This window comes from Thermobia domestica, chromosome 9 (genome assembly GCF_964235325.1).
Source record: "Thermobia domestica chromosome 9, izTheDome1.hap1.1, whole genome shotgun sequence".
Lineage (NCBI taxonomy): Eukaryota > Metazoa > Arthropoda > Insecta > Zygentoma > Lepismatidae > Thermobia > Thermobia domestica.
Window position 1 is genome coordinate 127,419,412 of NC_137462.1, and position 19,415 is coordinate 127,438,826.

The 19,415-nt window shown below is 33.6% G+C and overlaps 1 long non-coding RNA gene across 1 annotated transcript; it reads right to left on the bottom strand.

The window, feature by feature from the left end:
* Window positions 1-2,679: 2,679 nt before the first annotated feature.
* Window positions 2,680-16,947, bottom strand: LOC145694110 (uncharacterized). Its single transcript, XR_014132934.1, has 3 exons — window positions 16,794-16,947; window positions 6,505-6,787; window positions 2,680-2,795 (listed from the first exon to the last, which is right to left on the bottom strand). It is a non-coding gene; the product is annotated as an uncharacterized LOC145694110 (long non-coding RNA).
* Window positions 16,948-19,415: the final 2,468 nt, after the last annotated feature.

The window sequence follows — 19,415 nt, forward strand, 5'->3', positions numbered from 1 at the left end:
ATGCTGTAATAATGCCAACAGTAAAATACTGTGCCAGCATCTGGGCTCACAGAATATTTGCAAATAAAAAATTAAGGGAACAAATAAACAGAGTTCAGAGAGGAGTTATAATTAGAACAATAGGAATAATCAAAACACTACCGATAGAATCCTTACAGGTGCTTGCACTAGAAGAACCAATCCACTACCAAATACTAAGAGAAGCTGTAAAACGATGGAAGACAAATAATGAAACTATAAAAATAATAGAGATTCTAGGCACAAATCCGAACAACGAAGATGAACTAAATATGTTGATAGAAAGAAAATGGCAGGAGGAATGGTACACCACAACAAAAGGAGAAAAGCTCAATCTGCTGAGGTTTGACAGCCGAAAAGACAGGGAGATAATAAAGAAACATCAAGTATAAGAGAGAGAATAAAGGGAAGAGGCAGTTGCGTCTGCCATAAATAAGTCCGAAAGTAATCGGCCAAGGCAGGGGAAAGTGGAGGCATAAAAATAATTAAACAAAAAAAAAAAAAAAAAAACTGGTACTATGTGTATAATCGGGAAATGCATATTTGTGGTAAATTTCATAGGAAAATCATTATAAATACGGAAATTAGAATGAGTAAAACAAAACGTTGCTAAATGGACAAGAAAGTGTTATTTTCGTTTTATTGTTCTTATTTACTGCTCTTTTGACATGAAATTTTCCACATATATATCTTTGCCGATTATGCTCACACTAACATTATAAGAAATATCGGGCTAACTCATTATCAAATTATATACCTACAACAACATATTTATAGAAATGCGACAATAATTTTGGAGATGAATGTACAAGTGGAAGGAAAGAAATTCAGAAGTAAATAATAAAATTATTCTTCTTTATGTAACTAGATTGCATAGAGCCATTAGATTTAATTTCGTAGAATAACAACGCTTAAACATTTTTTTATGATCGTTAATTTCATGTCGAATATATACTGGAATTCAGTCTTTATTTTCCGAATATATGCAAAGTTCTTGTATCATAACTTCAAAAGTACCATATGTATTTATTGTTTCGTAGAACCATTGATAATGATAAGCCTTCAATAAAATGTTTTATCGGTGCAGTCAGTATGTTACATTTGATTGATATTAAGATCAAGTTGTTAATACAAAAATGATATATCAAATGCCAAGCAATGTTAGCTTACATTGATATCCTTTATAATAGTAACTTTCGTGTACCCATATTTATAGCACATATACTATATGATGTTACAAACATTCTCGTATTTAGGTGTTTTACACTACTGCGTTCAAGAAAATCACCATTTCTTACTTCTTCATATTGAATTGTGTGTATAGGACTAGGCCTAAACAATACAGCTAGTATTGAGCTACCAGCAACGGGCAGAACGTACAGTATCAAATGCACGAATTACGCTGACAGCTAACAAGTAATAGGTTCAGTTACTTCTAGCGCCAGTATAATCGTAACGAGAAAGTTCGGTCACGCTGTGGAACTAATATTGTGTTCAGTATAGTAGCTATAGTTGTCCCTTAAATTTCTCTTGTGTGGACAGCACCTTTATATATCTATCTATCTATCTATATATATATATATATATATATATATATATATATATATATATATATATATATATATATATATATATATATATATATATATATATATATACCATGTTTATACCTGAATGTTTAAACGTGTTACCCCTGTTTGCCCCATGTCCGAGTAGCCCATGCGTAAAGACAGGCCTGATTATGTAAGTGTTACGTATTTTTCATATTATAATAGATTGTACTTTCTTAGTGAGACAAAAAGTGATGCCATGATATGCCATGTAAATATGTTGCAACAATCGCCTACTGAAAAATGACTTCTTACCGAAAGTTTGAAAATAGCGCGCTGCATGCTCATTGGTTCAAATCATTCAATTTTGCTGACACGTAGGGTAAAAGATTTCCCACAACATTTTACGCATACTAGTGTATGTAATTCACGTATCCCCAGACGAAGGTCCCTAAGGTTTGCGAAGACTCGAATAAATTTGCTATGACCTAGGCCTTTAAGAAAAAAGTCAAAGGTAACTGAAAACTAAACGCCATGGATAATATGTGACTGAAAAATACTTTGTTATGACATCAACAAATCTTAAGTAATGTCTCAAAGAAACTGAATTGTCAATGTTTATTATACTTAAAATTAGGTATTAAAATGTTTATAGTATCTGTACATTTTGTATTTCGTACTTATTTACAATTGACTCAACATTGGTCTAACGATTTAAAAAAAAGAAGTAAATACGAGGTCCCAATAAGCGCAATCTTCAGAGCAATGTCTTATTCGTCTCCCTAAGGTCACCATTGCGTAACCGATACACTTTTAAATGTCTCACACAAATTGGATATAATTACATGCATCACACTCGTTTTCGGTAACGAGTTTTTCTTATGCAGAGGATAAATAAGAGAAGCTTGAAAGTGACTTAGAGTACATTTTCATTCAGTGCAAATTTCTAAATTTCGGTGTGGGAGATTCTGACAACAATATCCCACCACGGATACTACCTTCGTGATAGATATATTAATTAAGGGTTCTTGTGAGAATATTTAGAAACATGTTGATATCCGCGCAGTAAATCAATTACGGCTCATATTAGATACAAGAATAATACTACAAGTTCAGACAAAAAAATATCGTTTATTTGAGCACAGTATGAAAATACATAATGATCTCATACTATGAGAAAGGAACATCTGAGAGTATCTTGTACCATGGTTGTGTTTTTTTGATTATCTGAAAAATAGTAACAATAGGAAAATTATTAATTTCTTATAAAAATAAAAAAAATATTTACTAATACTTATAACAAAAAGGATATTTGAGAGGAGCTGGATTAGATAGATCAAGAACTTTGATTTAGCATGGGCCACGCCGAAAGTTTTCAGGTACTAAAATTTACTAAAATTCAAATAGTGTTGCTATACTGAAACTTATCTCGTTTTAAAGCATGTATCCTCTAGTGGTGAAAGGTGTAATTACAAGACTGCAGCTCAGTTGGCAACAATGGGGCTCGAGGGACATGATTTTCATGATATGACGCAATGATCTTTTCACGATTTTAAGTGCGGTTTAACGCAAGAACAGTGCCATGATCGTTTAGAAAAGTGTTTCGGGGACTCTGTCCCTTCACGCGCAACAGTTTTTAATTAGTTTGGGGAATTTAAACGCTGTCAACGCTGTCAAACGCTGTTAAACGCTGTCTCACAGATGAGCCTTGTTCTGGGTGCCATAGCACCACAGTTACTGGTAAAAATGTCGCAGGAGTAAAAAAAAAAAAAAAAAATCTTGTGAAAGAGGCTCACCATTTCACATACGAGAAAATTTAGTCAACTTTGAAGATTGGTTCAACTGCAGACCAATATATAATAAAAGATTTTCTCGGTCTTTCCAAGCGTTGGAGTCGCTAGGTCCCACATGTACTTACGTATGAGAAACAAAGGCGACCGCGTGCGCACTGGAGTACCAAAGTAAAGACTTTCTAATATCGTCACAGGTGATGAAATATGGATTTACAACTATGACCCCGAAACGAAACAGCAGTCGACAATATGGTGTTTCTAAAATGAAACTACACCTTCGAAAGTTAATCGAGCACAGAGTGTGCGTAAAGTTTATGGTAGCATCTTCTCTCTCTCTCTCTCTCTAAGACCGGTTGTAACAACTATACAGTTAGATGATCGATGTACACTGACAACAGAGTGGTACGTTATTTTTTGGCTTCCGAGTGTCTTTGAAACTTGGAGATCTGTCCACCGAAAGTCTCAAGTATCTTACTTTCTTCTTCATCACGACAATGCACGGCCACACACAGCAATGAAAACTTTTTACTTTCTACAAGAAAGTGGAGTCAGTATTCTTCCGCACCCGGCTTGTTCTCCAGATTTAACTCCGTGTAAGTTTGCCTTCTTGTCAGAACTCAAGAAAAAGTTTCGGAGACGTCGGTTTCAAACAAATGAAGAGGCTATCGCAGAGTATAATAACGAAATGTCTGATATTCCAAAAACACGAATTTTTAAAATATTTGACTTGTGGTTTTTAAGAATACTTAGGTACAAAAGTGTATCGAGGCTTTTTAGAACTATGTTGAGAAATTGTAAAAGGTTTTTATGTAAGTAAATTGATTTTTCAAAGAGTATCTATAACTTTCGCCATACCTCTTTTATACGTACATACATGCATATATACATACACACACACACACACACACACACATATATATATATATATATATATATATATATATATATATATATATATATATACAAAGCCGGATCCAGGATTGTCTGAGGAGGGTGCATCACCAACTACCAAAATAACCAATCACACTGAAACTATTCAAAGCGATATGTGACAATGTTCTTTACCCCTGACAACATTGATGCATAGAACTAAGAAAAGTATTTTATAGAGGGTCCAAGTGTTATGCAGGAAAAAACTGTTCTCTCATCCTGGCTTCTGTTTTCTTCCCTACTTGACAAATGCTATATTGTTTTGCTTGGTGAATGCTTTTCCTTCAACCTTTCGAAAATCGACTTAAAGTATTGCTTTTGCAAAGCTCTGCTTTATTTAAGCCCCAAACGAAAACATGATGGCAGAAAGTTTCGGAAAGTGTTGCTATTTTCATTGCTAGTTTCTAATTTTAGACGGAAATAAAAGTGGATTTGAAAAGGTAGGCGGACGGATGACGACACACCGTCCCCTGTGCCTATCTTTGCCCACTGTAGAAAGTGGGGGGACGCAACGGATATTTTTTGGAAGCTGGGTGACGGCGTACCCTCGCATTCCCCCTAAATTTTACCCCTGATTTTAGATAGTGTATATTTACAACGAAGGGGGGTGCACGTGCACCTTTTCACCTCCTAAATCCGGTCCTGTATATATATATATATATATATATATATATATATATATATATATATATATATAGGTTCCAATTTTTTAAAAGAATAATTCGATGTAAACAATATAAACGACATAAGTTAATGCGATTGTACACATTGAAGCTTCATTGGCATATTAAAGTTATATCATCCATTTTCTTATAAAGATCTCGATTCTTAATGTAATAAATTACAGCTTTAATATGTCTATGAAGCTTCCATGAGTACATATTTATCGTTTACATTAAACTAGTGTGCCATTTTGTCCTAAACAATAAACAAAAAATAATAATCATAGTTTGCATTACTGAATAACAAATCATACAATATATTGTAATTTTTTGTTTACTAACGTATACCTGGAATATGTAATAACCTGGCGTAGCGCCAGTTGGAAAAAATACATTTATGTTGCGTTGGCAACACTGTTAGCCTGGTGATATCATAAAATATATCAAGAAATATCCCCCTGCCGATATTTCCATAGTACAAAATTTTTTTATCAGTTTTGTCTATTACTTTAAAAGTTACAAAAGTATATTAAGATAAATGGTTCACCCTTTTTTCTTTGAATTTTTCTAAAAATGAAAAGTCGATTACAATGTTAGTATAGGCTATATCTCAACTAGAAGTATCATTTCAGGTTTGCTTTAAAATTTCACGTTTTTAATAGTGTTCTTATCTATTTTTTTTTTTTTTTAAAAATGTATGTATTCCTCAAACTTAGTGGAGAATAGCCCTCGTGAAGCCCCAATTGACACCGCTCCTGATCGCACATTCTCAGAAAACTTTTACTTGTACCCACAAGTTAAAAATTATATTTTCTTTTGATACATACAAGAACACGAATATACAATATCACAGAAATTCCTATCTTTTATATCATTAAGCCTACGTGTTTCATATTCAATAATTAATTTTAAAAAATCTAAACAAAAAAACATCTATCGGGTCTTATAAAATTGTATATTATTATTAGTAGAAGTAGTAGGGGCACGGTGGCTCAGTGGTAGAACACTTACTTGTTGTGCGTGGGGTCCCTGGTACGATACCCGACCAAGTAAGTATGTGGTGGACAACATTGTGTCAGTGAATTTTCTCGGGGTACTCCCGTTTCCTCCACATTCTCATTCCACCAATTCTTCCGACATCATTAACTTGCCTTAATCATCCTCTCCCTTTAGCCTATAAGGCATAATCGTTGTAAGTTAAACTGAAAGACTTATTATTATTATTATTATTATTATTATTATTATTATTATTATTATTATTATTATTATTATTATTATTATTATTATTATTATTATTAATATTATTATTAGCTATGTTCTCTCGATAACAGATTAAAATTTTCAAATTTTGATTAAATGAAACATTGGTCTTCGAGGTTTCACAATTCAGATTTATTGTTTGATGTCCAAATTAACCAAATATAAGAGAGTGCGATTAATTTATCTCCTTGAAGCAGGAACAAAATTTTCCTACTTCTACTTTGCATATCATCACCAAATTATTTTTAATACAGTACATACACATACGTAACACAATAATTAAATTCTTACCTGCAAAGAAAATTGTACTTAAATAATGCATTATTTATTTATATTTTTAGCCATAATAGCCAAGGCCGTAGCCATATCCATAATATGGGTATCCATAGGCATAGCCAAGACCGTATCCAAATTTAACGGCTGGATAAACAGGGGCAACCACGGGTGCAGCGACCACTGGAGCAGCGTAACCGTATCCTAAGCCCAGCAGACCTCGCTTCTCCTTGTTGCTGGGAGGGTTGGCTTCCTGACACAGCACTACGCTCAATACAGCAAACAGAAGAATAGCAACTGCCTGATAATAATAATAACAAAATGGAACAAGTTATAAAATTAAAGTAAAATTCAGAAATGACTATCACACTATACCACTAAGGACAAGATAATAAAGATGGAAAATAAAATAAAATATTGTTTTAAAAATGTTTTAAAAAAATAAAACAACCAATATTAAAAAGCAAAAAACATTCTGTTTTCAAGAAAATTATTTCTAAAAATATTTCTATATATACACGATTAAAAAGGAAAGTATGAACAGCATAATCAACTTACAAATTCTCTCTGTGTAAATGAGATTGTAAATGAGAATGCTCCTCATGCTCTTCTTTATAGTCGTGCATATATAGAATATTTTTTAAAGTAATTTTGTTGAAAGCAGAAACATTTTTACTTTTTAGTATAATTTATTTTGTTTTCTTTTTAAAAATGTTTTTTTTAAAGGTATGCGTTTTTTAAAAAAATATATATATTTTACTTTTTGGTGCAATATGTTTGACTTTCTTTGTTATTTTTTAAAATAAAAATGTTTTAAATTATTCTTGTTTTAATTTATTTTTTCATTTATTTAATGAAAAATCGGGAAATCTGAAATTTTGTTCGAATTGGTGAACGTTAACCCCTGTGTGCTAGATAATCCCGTTTTAATCAAAAGTAAAGCTGGTTACATATACGAAATACTTATATATCTCTTTAAAATCAGAGTTCTAGCTGATCTAGGCCTGTGCTGGAGGCACTAAAAACTGTTAAGCCCCCAATTTCTTAACTTACGAAAATAATTGAAGCTGTTATTTATATGTTTTTGAAAGTTTATATTAAACTCATGGTATACCTATCATAGTTTGGGTGGCTGCAATGAGATTGCGCACACTTTTCCAGTTTTATCAGTTTTATCTGATAAGTCATTGACAAGCTGTCATTATGTACAGGATTGCGCACAGAAAAATTAAGCAATGTTGTCAGATGGAAAATATTTTATCTTCTGTTATGTAAATCTGTAAGAAAAGAACAGCGGAATACCCGAACCAAGGGCCGAATAAAATTACTAGGATTGAGCTAATATAGAAAATACAGAGGAATTAACACATAAGGATAGAGAAGCTATATACTGCATTCGAAAAATAAGAAAGATCTCACACCAGTTCTTCCGAGAAATATTACAGAGGCCGCTTCAGTAAGTGATTGAAAGAGAAGTTGAGTTCAGTTATGATGGAGAAAAGTTACTATTTATAAATGAAGAAGCTAAGATTATCGCCCTAACTTGTGCGAGTAACATTAGGTACGAACAATGATAGCATTTACTGTGCATAGTCGTAGTGTATGTAATAAAACTTGTAGATAGCTACATAATACTGTTTGTAATTATATATTCTAACTAGATTTAGGAAGGTGATTTAAGATATATATTGACAGATGCCATATTATTAAGTAAATCGTGTAATTTTGCAAGGATTATATTGGAATGCAGTGTAATTAGTATGAGGAAGTAGTTTACTCACATCGTTGTATTATACTAATAATATTGTAATTTAAGTTTATTGTATCGCACATATTATTGTAACGAGTATCCTATTATATGACCAGACGTTAACGACAGACCTCAATAAATTTACCAAAGCAAAACTTTACGACAATGGAGAAAATTATTCACTTTTTCAATTTTTCCCTAAAGCTTGGCTAGTAGTGGAAAGTACGTATACTATATTACTATTATTATTATTATTATTAACATTAAGAATGTCATCATAAATGTTTGCTTTGTTTTATTGGTTCCCACCTAGAATATGGGCTTCAGAACCCTCAGTAGCTCCTCGATTGGTCCAGATATTTATCAGGTAATCTCTTTTTTGTTGAAGATACAATCAGAAACAAAATTGAAATTAAGATCAATTGCGAAAGGATATACCAATACACAAGAAAAGGAAGATTTAAAGAAACATAACATTATATTGAAGCAGTATGAAATGCTTAACCCTTATAGATTCCGTTATAGAATCCATTCACATATCCTTATCATGTCCCTGAGTGGGGAAATTTTGAGAGAAATCGGGATTTTTCTTTGAAAATATTTCTTTTTTTTTAATTTTTGAGTCCTTCTGGACCCCCACTGTGTTAATGCAGAGATCTAAAACTCAACTGGAAAACTATAAGGGGTGTATTAAATGCCTGTACAAAATTTCAAGCTTTTATCTTGAACAGTCAGGGCGGGAAAAATATCAATAATCCCCACAATGCCCCAGATTACTGTAAAATACCTTGATCTCAGGCAGAACATTTCCTGAGACATCCCTATATATCCTAGAATCATAGTTTGCCCTTTATTATCTACAGAATAAAAATGCCTTTCAAACGGACCCTTCACATGCCTCCATCATGTATCTCAGGCGGGAAAATCGCGAAAAAAGGGATTTTTTAAACCACAAAATCTCTTTTATTTACCTTTTTGCCCCTCTGGATCCACCTTGTGCTAACGCAGAGATCTGAAAAAAATCTAATAAATAGTACTCGGCGGATTGAATGTTTGTACAAAATTTCAATCTTCTAGATGCGAAAGTAAGCCCGCCCAAAAATAATGAAAATAGGCCTAACAAAAAAAAATTAAAGTTATGATGTCATCACCTCCTATGTCTCGACGCAGGAAGGCGTGAAACCATACGTAACGTGTTCTACAGTGCCTCTAGACTTGAAAGAAAAGTAGAAAGCTTTATTGGTTCTTTTTTAATCGAATAATGAAGACGCTACTTTAGCACCTAAAAATAGGTACTAGAACTCCGAACGGATTCAGATTATGAGACAAGAAAAATTTTAACATTTGGATTGTAAATTTGGAGGTATCATGACTTCTTGTATCCACTGACCAAATTATATTATATATTTATTTTATTTCTCACGTAGCTCAATATAATATGAATTGTATTTCTAATTTCTGTTTCTATCCTAGGCTGAAGGAAAACCTTCTTTGCGCACAGATTATAAATCTAGCATTGTGGCAACGTTGGGCAAAAATCTGTGTTCAGAAAGACCAACAGAGATCTGTGCGCAATTCGGGATCTATAGTGTGCGCAATCCTGTTGCTCCCGTTTGGGTTCTTGCTGCCACTTCCCCAGTTTTTAACTTCCAAATCGCCACTGATCGAAATACATAAAAAAGTAAGATTGCAATGTTATCCGACTTATATCGCTGTGCGAAAATTCATCTTTGTATGACGTCAGAACATGAGTTAAATTAAGATTGCAAGATTTGAGAACATGATTGAACTATTGGAAGCTAAAGAAGAGCATTTAAAATTGACAAATTCTAACTCGAAATATGTTGTATAATCTAGGTTTGGTACAGTAGGTGGGCCCAAACTCATCTTTTTTTTTTTTTTTTTTTTTTTTTTTTGCTAAAGGAGTTAGTATTGCAACTCCAAATATCGTTAATACAAGGACCTGAGTATGATTCCTGGCCGAAAAACATGTAGTTTAGGTTATAATTTAAACTGTACGTCAGTCGTTTCTAATGCTTAGATTCTACGTTAAACTGCAAGTCAGTCACTTCTATAGTTCAGATTTTACGTTAAACTGTCAGTCATTTTATAGTTCAGATTCTACGTTAGACTGACTGGCGTTTTCTAGGATTCAAATTCTTCGTTAAACTGTAGATTAGTCATTTTTTGATTCAGATTCTACATTAAACTGTAGAACAGTCATTTGTGTGGTTCATATTCTACGTTAAACTGTTGATAGTCATTTTCTGGTTCAGACTCTAGTTAAACTGTAGAGCAGTCATTTTTGGTTCAGATTCTATATTAAACTGTAGATCAGTCATTTGTACGGTTTGGATTCAGCGTTAAACTGCAGATCAAGTTATAAGTTAAACTATAGATCAGTCATTCTTAACTGCCGATGTATGATGTAGAAGCGTGTCTTTATAATTAGATACACCAGCATAGAGAAATACTGAAGCAACCGAGAAGAGCAATATGAAATAATATAATGGAATAAACAGTGTTGGCAATGTACGATTAGTCACGGATTCACAAGCAGCATTTATACTTGCAAAATCATTGAAACTACGCTATCGATTTTCTTGTTTGCATCTGTCACTACTGTCCTTAATAGACGTTAAGTTTCTTACTTGCACCTTCTCTCCATGCGGTTTACGAAGAAAGACAGTACATATTGTGATGTTACACCTTAGAAATAACTGTTGTAGATCAATGTTTCAGATAACCTTGTTACTGAAAAAGAGCAATAAACTTCAAATAGCTAACCACCTATCAGAATATAACCATAATGAAAACCACAAATTTTCAAATATTAAAGTACTTAGCACGCATGATTAATTCGCTGCTGTCAACTGAAGTTCATCTACAAACATGGGCGCCCGAAGGGCAGGGCAGGTGGGGCCCAGGCCCCACCCTGGCTCATGAAAATGTATACGTAATATATCAAACCATGTATATTAAATACCAGACGTAATACAGCAACCATGGAGATGGCCCCCCCTCTAGAAAATTTTCTTCGGGCGCCCCTGTCTACAAACAAATATCAATGTAACGTGTACACCACGTGAAGGAGTTTGGTTTGTATGGTATGATATTCTTACTCAATATTGAGACCAGAAGTGATAGTGCATTTCTATTACTTTCGGTTTTAGTAGAGAGATTAGAGTGTAGATGGAATATACACTTAATTGATTCTATAAAACAGTTTTTCGTTATCCATTACCGCTTTTTACTCTATAGCTATTAACGTTAAAACCGGACGTGCTTCATTTCTTCTGCTTCCGGTTTTAGTAGAGAGAGAAAAGGAGAAATGAAATATTCTTGACACGCTTAGTAGATTGCATTAAACTGCTTCTTGCTAGCTATTACTGTTATTGCACTACAGTGATCAACATTAAAACCGGAAATGGTTTATTTCTCCATCAAACAACTTGATTCCTAACTTACGACCCTGTATATCCTGGCTGAAGTTTATGGTAGTCCATCAAGTTGTTCTTGAGATTTTTTTTTTTTTTGTGTCTCTCTGGCGGACAGACACACAGACAGACAGAGTAAATATTTAAAAGAATTTTGGTAATGCAAACTACTTAAAAAGAGCTGTTAGAAGACTATTCAAATAGCATGAAACACATATCCTCCCACAGAAACTTCTCAATATCTAATAATCCTAACGAGACGTGGATTAACCGAACTGCCACTTGCATCCGTAGTCAAAAATGAGCTTTGTGTGTGTGTACGCTTCCAGGATAAAAACCACCTTTACAACACGATTTTTGTTGTTGTTGTTGTTGTGTCTTGGGGGAAACAATCCAATAGCTAAGATAGCGAAAATCATAGTGAATCGTACTGTAATTTTGACATTAACACTAGGCCTGATTAGAATAAGAATAACTCCATTCGGATGACCTGGAGGGAATAATAGGGAGAGGATATTGGGCGAATGAATAACAACTGGGAAATTTAGTTAATAGGGAAAATGACTATAAGGAGCAAAGTAATTAAAATAGAAACAAAAAATGTGCTATTTTCCATAATTAGAAGCTTTGCTTTGTATATAACTACATACACACTAATTGTTTGCTGAGCAAAACCATATATTTTCATTAAAAATTAAATACGTGTTACAGTTTCACCAACTAACTCTTTGGCTTTATCGGACACTATGAGATACAGGATAACTGTACAATCTTATATATATATATATATATATATATATATATATATATATATATATATATATATATATATATATATATATATATATATATATATATATATATATATATATATAAGATTGTACACTTATCCAAAGAGTTAGTTTGGATCTCTATCTGCTTTATCGGACTCTTTGGCTTTATCGAACACTATGAAATACAGGATAACTGTACAATCTTATATCTATATATATAAAAGAGAACGTACAAATCCTTTGTTAGCTCATCACGCTAATACGGCTGAACCAATTTCTTTCATTTTTGGGGGGTTATTAAGATTTGGACCCTAGATGGTTTTTATCATATCACTTTAATTTTCAATTACCAGTGTCTTGAGATAATTGACCATTCAAGTGTCCATAACGTACAAATCCTTTGTTAGCTCATCATAGCTAAATCTAACCGTATTTATATGCAACCCACATGACCGTGTCACTCGGCGGGTTAACATAAATGACAGGCGATATAATGTTAACATTTACTCCATTCTTCTATGGTTTTTATCATATCACTTGAAAGCGAAAAAGTAAAAATTATCTAAGTAACAAAGTTTATTGCGTTCCGGGGTGACCCCAGCGAAGCGGGGTGAACGCTGCTAGTATATATATAAGATTGTTGTACAGTTATCCATAGAGTTAATTGGTGAAACTGTAACACATATTTAATTTTTAATGAAAATAATGTTATATGGTTTTGCTCAGCAAACAGTTAATGTGTATGTAAAAAAAGGTGCATATTGTATTACAGGGAATTAAAAACAAAATAGTCTGAGAGGACATTAAACAAAATAATCTACATTTGTTAGAAGTTTATGAAGCTTGTAACAATGGAGATAACCTGGTAGCAAGATGTTAGAGGGACCTATTTTGTGTGGAGGGACATGTATGTTCCAACAGTAATACACAAGTTTTCCTACGCTAATACTTTTGTGTTCTTTACAGATGTTTTCTAAGGAAACATTTTTACCATGACAATAGTCAGACAAAAATAGGGAGTTAAATGCTAAGTCTCTTTACACAATCTTTTTGAATATGCACTTAACAGATAAACTGTGAAAGGTTCGACGTAATATTACAAAAGAACAACTGACAGACCAGTTTATTAATTCATCATTGCTAAATTACGTACAGAGTTATACGAGAAATATCAGAGCTCTCTCGTAGCTATGTGGCAAGGATTCGCGTTTTCGGTACTGGAGACCCAGGTTAAATTTCCAGTGAGAACTCATATGGTTTGGGTCTGTAGGTTCATGCCTTATATAGCCATGATGCTGGAAAGAGACGTTTAACTCGAAACAACAAGAAATATTGTTGATATCATGATAATAATGATGATGTGGGAATAACAGTCAATAATAACGTCCACCACATTTCCAATTTTCGTCACTGTAATTTAATTTACCGCTTAGCAGTACTTTTGGAGCTATTCTAGAACAACCCCTTCACTTGCATAAAAATTTTGAAAATTTACCGAGCAGGAAAGAATGAATCGTTCGTCTCGTATAGAATGTAGCTTTTGAGTACAACGATATCAATTTTTTCTAACCTAACCTAAACATACGGAACCTAACTAACCTTTTATGGTCGTCTGTAACGGAAAAATGCTGTGAAATTTTTTTGGATATTCACTTTGGAGGCAATTTTGGATACTCATTTTATGTATTATTAATATAAAAACATGCGCAATCCTCCCTAACTATGGGTTTGAGATTTCTCCCTTTATGAGATTGATTAATCGGAAAGGTTGTGACAAGCAATTTTAGATTGTGGATACGTAGTATTACATGCATTTCGTTCATTGTAGAACTGGAAGGGCTCTCCTAGATTTTTGTCAATTATTTACAATTAATCTATCAGAGAAATTTACAATTCGAACTTATTTTAAGTGAGTGATTTCAATGATCGTGGAAGAAAGTAACTGGTTTTAAATTTGCCCAATGATTGATTTTAATCAAAATTGATAGAAAAGTACTGTCAAAGTTAATCACAATAAGCTTCCTTTCACCTAGTTGTTTAAAATAACTACAACAATAATAAAACCACAACCTGACATTTCGACTGTCATATTAAAAGTTAGTACAGTTTATGCAGATAAATATTTTTAATACATACAGGGATTGATAATAATGTATTTTATTCTTAGTTTCCAATTACAACTTGCTGAACCCGTTTACATTGAACATTAAAGAACCATATGACCTACAAGAATGGGATAGGAATTGGGAAAGAAGTCGGTCCAGGCTTATATTTAAAGCTTCCATTGAGGGGACTTGCTTATATAACTGGATGCAAACTCTGCAATAATATCAGATGGAAATAGTCGACTTCTGGTTTGAATTCGGGATTTCCTTATTGCTAACCACTACCCCATTTCTACCTATTGACTGACTGGAAACACATGACTTATAATTCCATTGTCCCTTTACTTCATGTAAACAGAAATAAAATTATCAATAAATTAACCACTTATGTAATAAGAATGATAGTCTATTAAAAAGCATCTTCTAAAACCTAAAGCTCATTACCTTTAAGCGTTCTTTTTTCTTCTTTTAAGGAGGGAACAGAAATAATGATAAACTAATATGAAGAATGTTGAAAAATAAAATATGAAAATTATCCTCTTTAAGGTTTTAGGATCAGAAGTAAAATTTGTTATCCATACCAAAGAGCAAGTTGTTCAGCATTATATATATAAAAAAAAAAAAAATAGTAAGAAGTGGTTTATACTTTGAATATTTTTAAAGTTATTTCCGTTATGAGTGACAGAATAAAAAGATCATATGAAAAATACTCTTATTAATTATGAATACTATAAAAAAATTCAGTTCAAAAACCTTAACTTAAGCATGGATCCACGTTAAAAAGTATGTTTCAGAAATTCTGTGATCAATTAGGAATAACTAAATGTATAAAGATTTCATTTATAATTGATATCCGGAGTTTATAATAGAGTATGCACGAATCATAGTTGGAAAAATTACGTCATTAAAACTTTAACGGATTTTGACAGTGATTAACTATAATAGTAACAATGATTAGTGCATGTCATACTAGTGTCATCCTTGCCAGATATCCATTTCACACGTTTTTTTAATTAAAAAAAAACTTTTCGATTATTATAAGCATACTATTATCAACTAAAAATCAAGTCATAGAAATTTTAATTGATTAAATGTAAAATGTTTAATTGATTAATTGATTCGTTATTTTTTTAACGGATTATTTACAAACATGACACGAATCTTCAGATTCAAGACCTACGTGAGAAATCTCTCATAACTAAATGGTTAGTGTAACTATCTTCGACGCAGGGGATCCTGGTTCGATTCCCGATAGGAACCCATGTGGTTTGGATCTCACGTTAAGCTATAGGTTCACGTCTCATACAACCTCGCTACTGAAAGCGATGCTAAACTCCAGTAGACCAAAAATCAACATTTAGGTGGTTCAAGTACCATGAAAAGTATTGTTTATGAAAAATTAAATTTCGTATATAGGCGTATCATACTGCCTACTATGTACTAATCTTGCTTCTGAAACTAAATACCGGTATAAAGTATTTGAGAACACAGTAGCTCAATTACAGTGAACTCACCTTTGGTTCGATTCCCGGCAATGTAAATTTATGGTAGACTACATCGTATCTGTAGGCTTTGTCAGGACTCTCCCATTTCCTTCCACATTATCATTCCACCAATTTGTTTCACAATCATTCAATTTCATTTTATCCGTTTCCTTCAGCTTACAGGGCATACAAGTGAACGTAAACCAGACATTTTTTTAAAAACAAAGATTATAGAAGCAATAATATAATGTTAGATTAGAAAAATAGAAATAAATAAAAATGCCGTAAAATCAAATATAAGGTATACATTAATATTTTGAAAATTCATCACCCCTTTTAGCACCGAGGCTATATGAGACGTGGGTCTATAGTTTAGCGTGGAATACGAAGCACATAAATGCGCACCAGAAATCTAACCAAGATCTCCCGCACCGAGGCTATCAAGAGGTAACCACTTTTCAAAATGCATTTTCATGTATACTAGAGCCAAAAAGTCAAAATCTTGAAGTGTTACATCCCACGGTTACGCCGGCTGGGCTAAAGGAGACGGTGATGATGAGAAAATGAACGAAATGATGGAATGAAGAAAATGAGATTAAACGGGAAAATTCCGAGAAAACCCACGCATACGGTGTTTGTCCACCACAAAGCTCACTTGGTGGTGAACGCTCTACCACTGAGTAACAACAACAACAACGGCAATAGCAAAAAGAAGTCATTCGCAGATCCTTGTTAATATTCCACTGTGGAGTACTTACCACCACCTTCATTGTGAAGTATGTACAGCAGGAGTGGTAACACACTGGTTACAGGAAGATCGCTTTACTCGTCTTCAAACAATTTGATTTAAAAAAGTCGTCGCTGACTGCTTATATATACACACCCAACTAATGATACTACTATTATTACACACACATGCCTAGATGATCCTTAATGATATGACGTAAAAAAATAAGGTTATTTTTTTCGTCACAAAAATAAAATCCTATCATTCTTCGAATTTACACAGCTCTTCGTGAGAGAATGGGAGGGGCAGGGTCTTAGGCGCAAGTGGAAGTGGAGGGGGAGAAGGAAGGTAGAAGTATATTGCACACGCATTTTTTTCTTTCTTTCTGCGAAGACTCCAACTAATTCCTGTAATAAAACAAAGAAGATTGTGGTAAAAAAAAAAAAAAAAAGTGGTAGGGTTGGCGACTAGCAAAGTAATGACAACGTTAGACAGGAGGGAAAAAACAAGACGAACAGAATTTCTCACTTTCCCTTTAGCTGAAGAAAGAATCATGGGAATTATTTTTTCTCCCACTTTTTTTCCATTTGGCCGAGCAGAAACAAAAACAGAGAACGGAATGGAGGACAGTGTTGCACCAAAAGGTGTTTCTTTCATTCGACACACTTTTCCTTCCTTCCATGTAAACAAAAACAGATATTTTGAACTTGGCCTACAAGTATAACCGTGAATACAAATATCCTGCATTGTTGCAGAGAGACCTTCTGTATTAGAAGAGTAGCCAAAACATCAAGAAAATTCCTGTTTCAAATCCCTGCTGTCGCCACTGTTTCCCGTTTTAAATGGTTTGTATAATTACCATACAAAGACCCAAATATTAGACCCATTGAGCTGTCAAGACATGCGATTATAAAAGCTATTTTGTGACTAAATGCAGTACTTAACAGAGGATCCATATATCCAAAGCTCTGTTTTCATTTATTTGACTTGGTAGCATGTCTAATCTACATTTTACAGTTGCTGCTGGCAGGGGCGGATCCAGGGGGGGGCGATCGGGGCGATCGCCCCCCCCATAAGAGGAAAACTTTCTTATTTTATATATATAAATAAAACCCATTCCAAAGTTTGGTGCCCTTAAAAGTAGCAGTATGACAACCCACCGCCCCCCCCCAGAAGTCGGTCCTGGATCCGCCCCTGGCTGCTGGTAGCACGGCTAATCGACATTTTGCAGTTGCTGCAAAATCGTATCGACTAGGCCGAATCCCATTGTTGGACTTTTTCCCTAACTATTTTAAACAAACTTGAATGCTGCTTGTCGATTTACTCACCTCTAATCTATTTAAAATCGATCGCGAAATTCAAATTCATTCAAGACGGGAGCTACTGCATCAATTTGTCATATTATAGAAGAATTGTTTATTGGAGCTATGATCACTTTTAGTACGAGCTCTCGAGCCGCAGTGCTAAAAAAAAGAAACGAACATAGTGCACATAGGAACAACCGATAGCAGAACTTATACTCATGTAAATGTCAAAATAATTCACACACTCACAAAACTATTTTCCCGAAGAGTTACAGGAATATTATAATATACATTGTTCATTACTTGATACAGATGTCAAATATACCTCGCAAAGCTGTGCTCATAGCAAAAAATAACAGCTAATGCGCATTCACATTGTCAGTTACTAGATATTTATGGTACCCTTGGAAGACGATAGTCTTGGTGTATTAATATAATAATAATAATAATAATAATAATAATAATAATAATAATAATAATAATAATAATAATAATAATAATAATAATGTACACAAATAAATGATGAAATGAAGTAGGAATTTAGAATTATATTTCTGGGCTTGCTACATCTATGGACATTTTTACCCCATCACATACGAGAGGTCATGACCCCATGCACCCTTGGCGATCACACTACCTGGAGAAGTGGGAAAGGAAAAAAGGAAAGGGGAAGGAAGAAAGCAGTCTGGGGCCTTACTAGTATTTGCTTAATGTGAATTATGAAACCCCGAAAATTACGAAAATTTCAGGATGGTTGGCCTGAAAATACTTTTACCTTTCGACCGAGTGTGCCCATTAGGAATTGAATCCAGCCAAAGACCGAACGCGCCAAAGACCAGAGCGTTAGCGATTACACTACATGGGGCCACTAAAATGCATTAAAGATTTCCAATGCATCCCAACCTCACTTATACCAGCTCCGAACAACATATTTCAAACCATTTCCCTTTTCTTTCCATTCTCAAAAGAGATAACTTTTGAACTTGCCTTAAAAAAGCCTTGGCGTTAAAATAACACGTTAACTGGGATAGGTAAATTGTACTGTTTAAACACCATCAGTGGTGTAGGTACTAGGTATCCACCATTGTTATTTATTTTTTCCAAACGTCAATATGAAAACAAGCCTTTTAGTAGATGCTCACTGGATTTATAAAAATCGTGGTTTTCTTCAGGTACACCAACCAGAACTCAAATCGTTTCACTTACTCCTGAATCTGAGAGTAGAAATTGTGAATGTAGATGGTCATCTAATTTTGCTGACGACTATACTACAATTCCTACGTAAGTTGACAGTTTTTATTTGGACAGGAATTTTCGCCTAATTTTAGCAAATTTCATTGTAGTTTGTG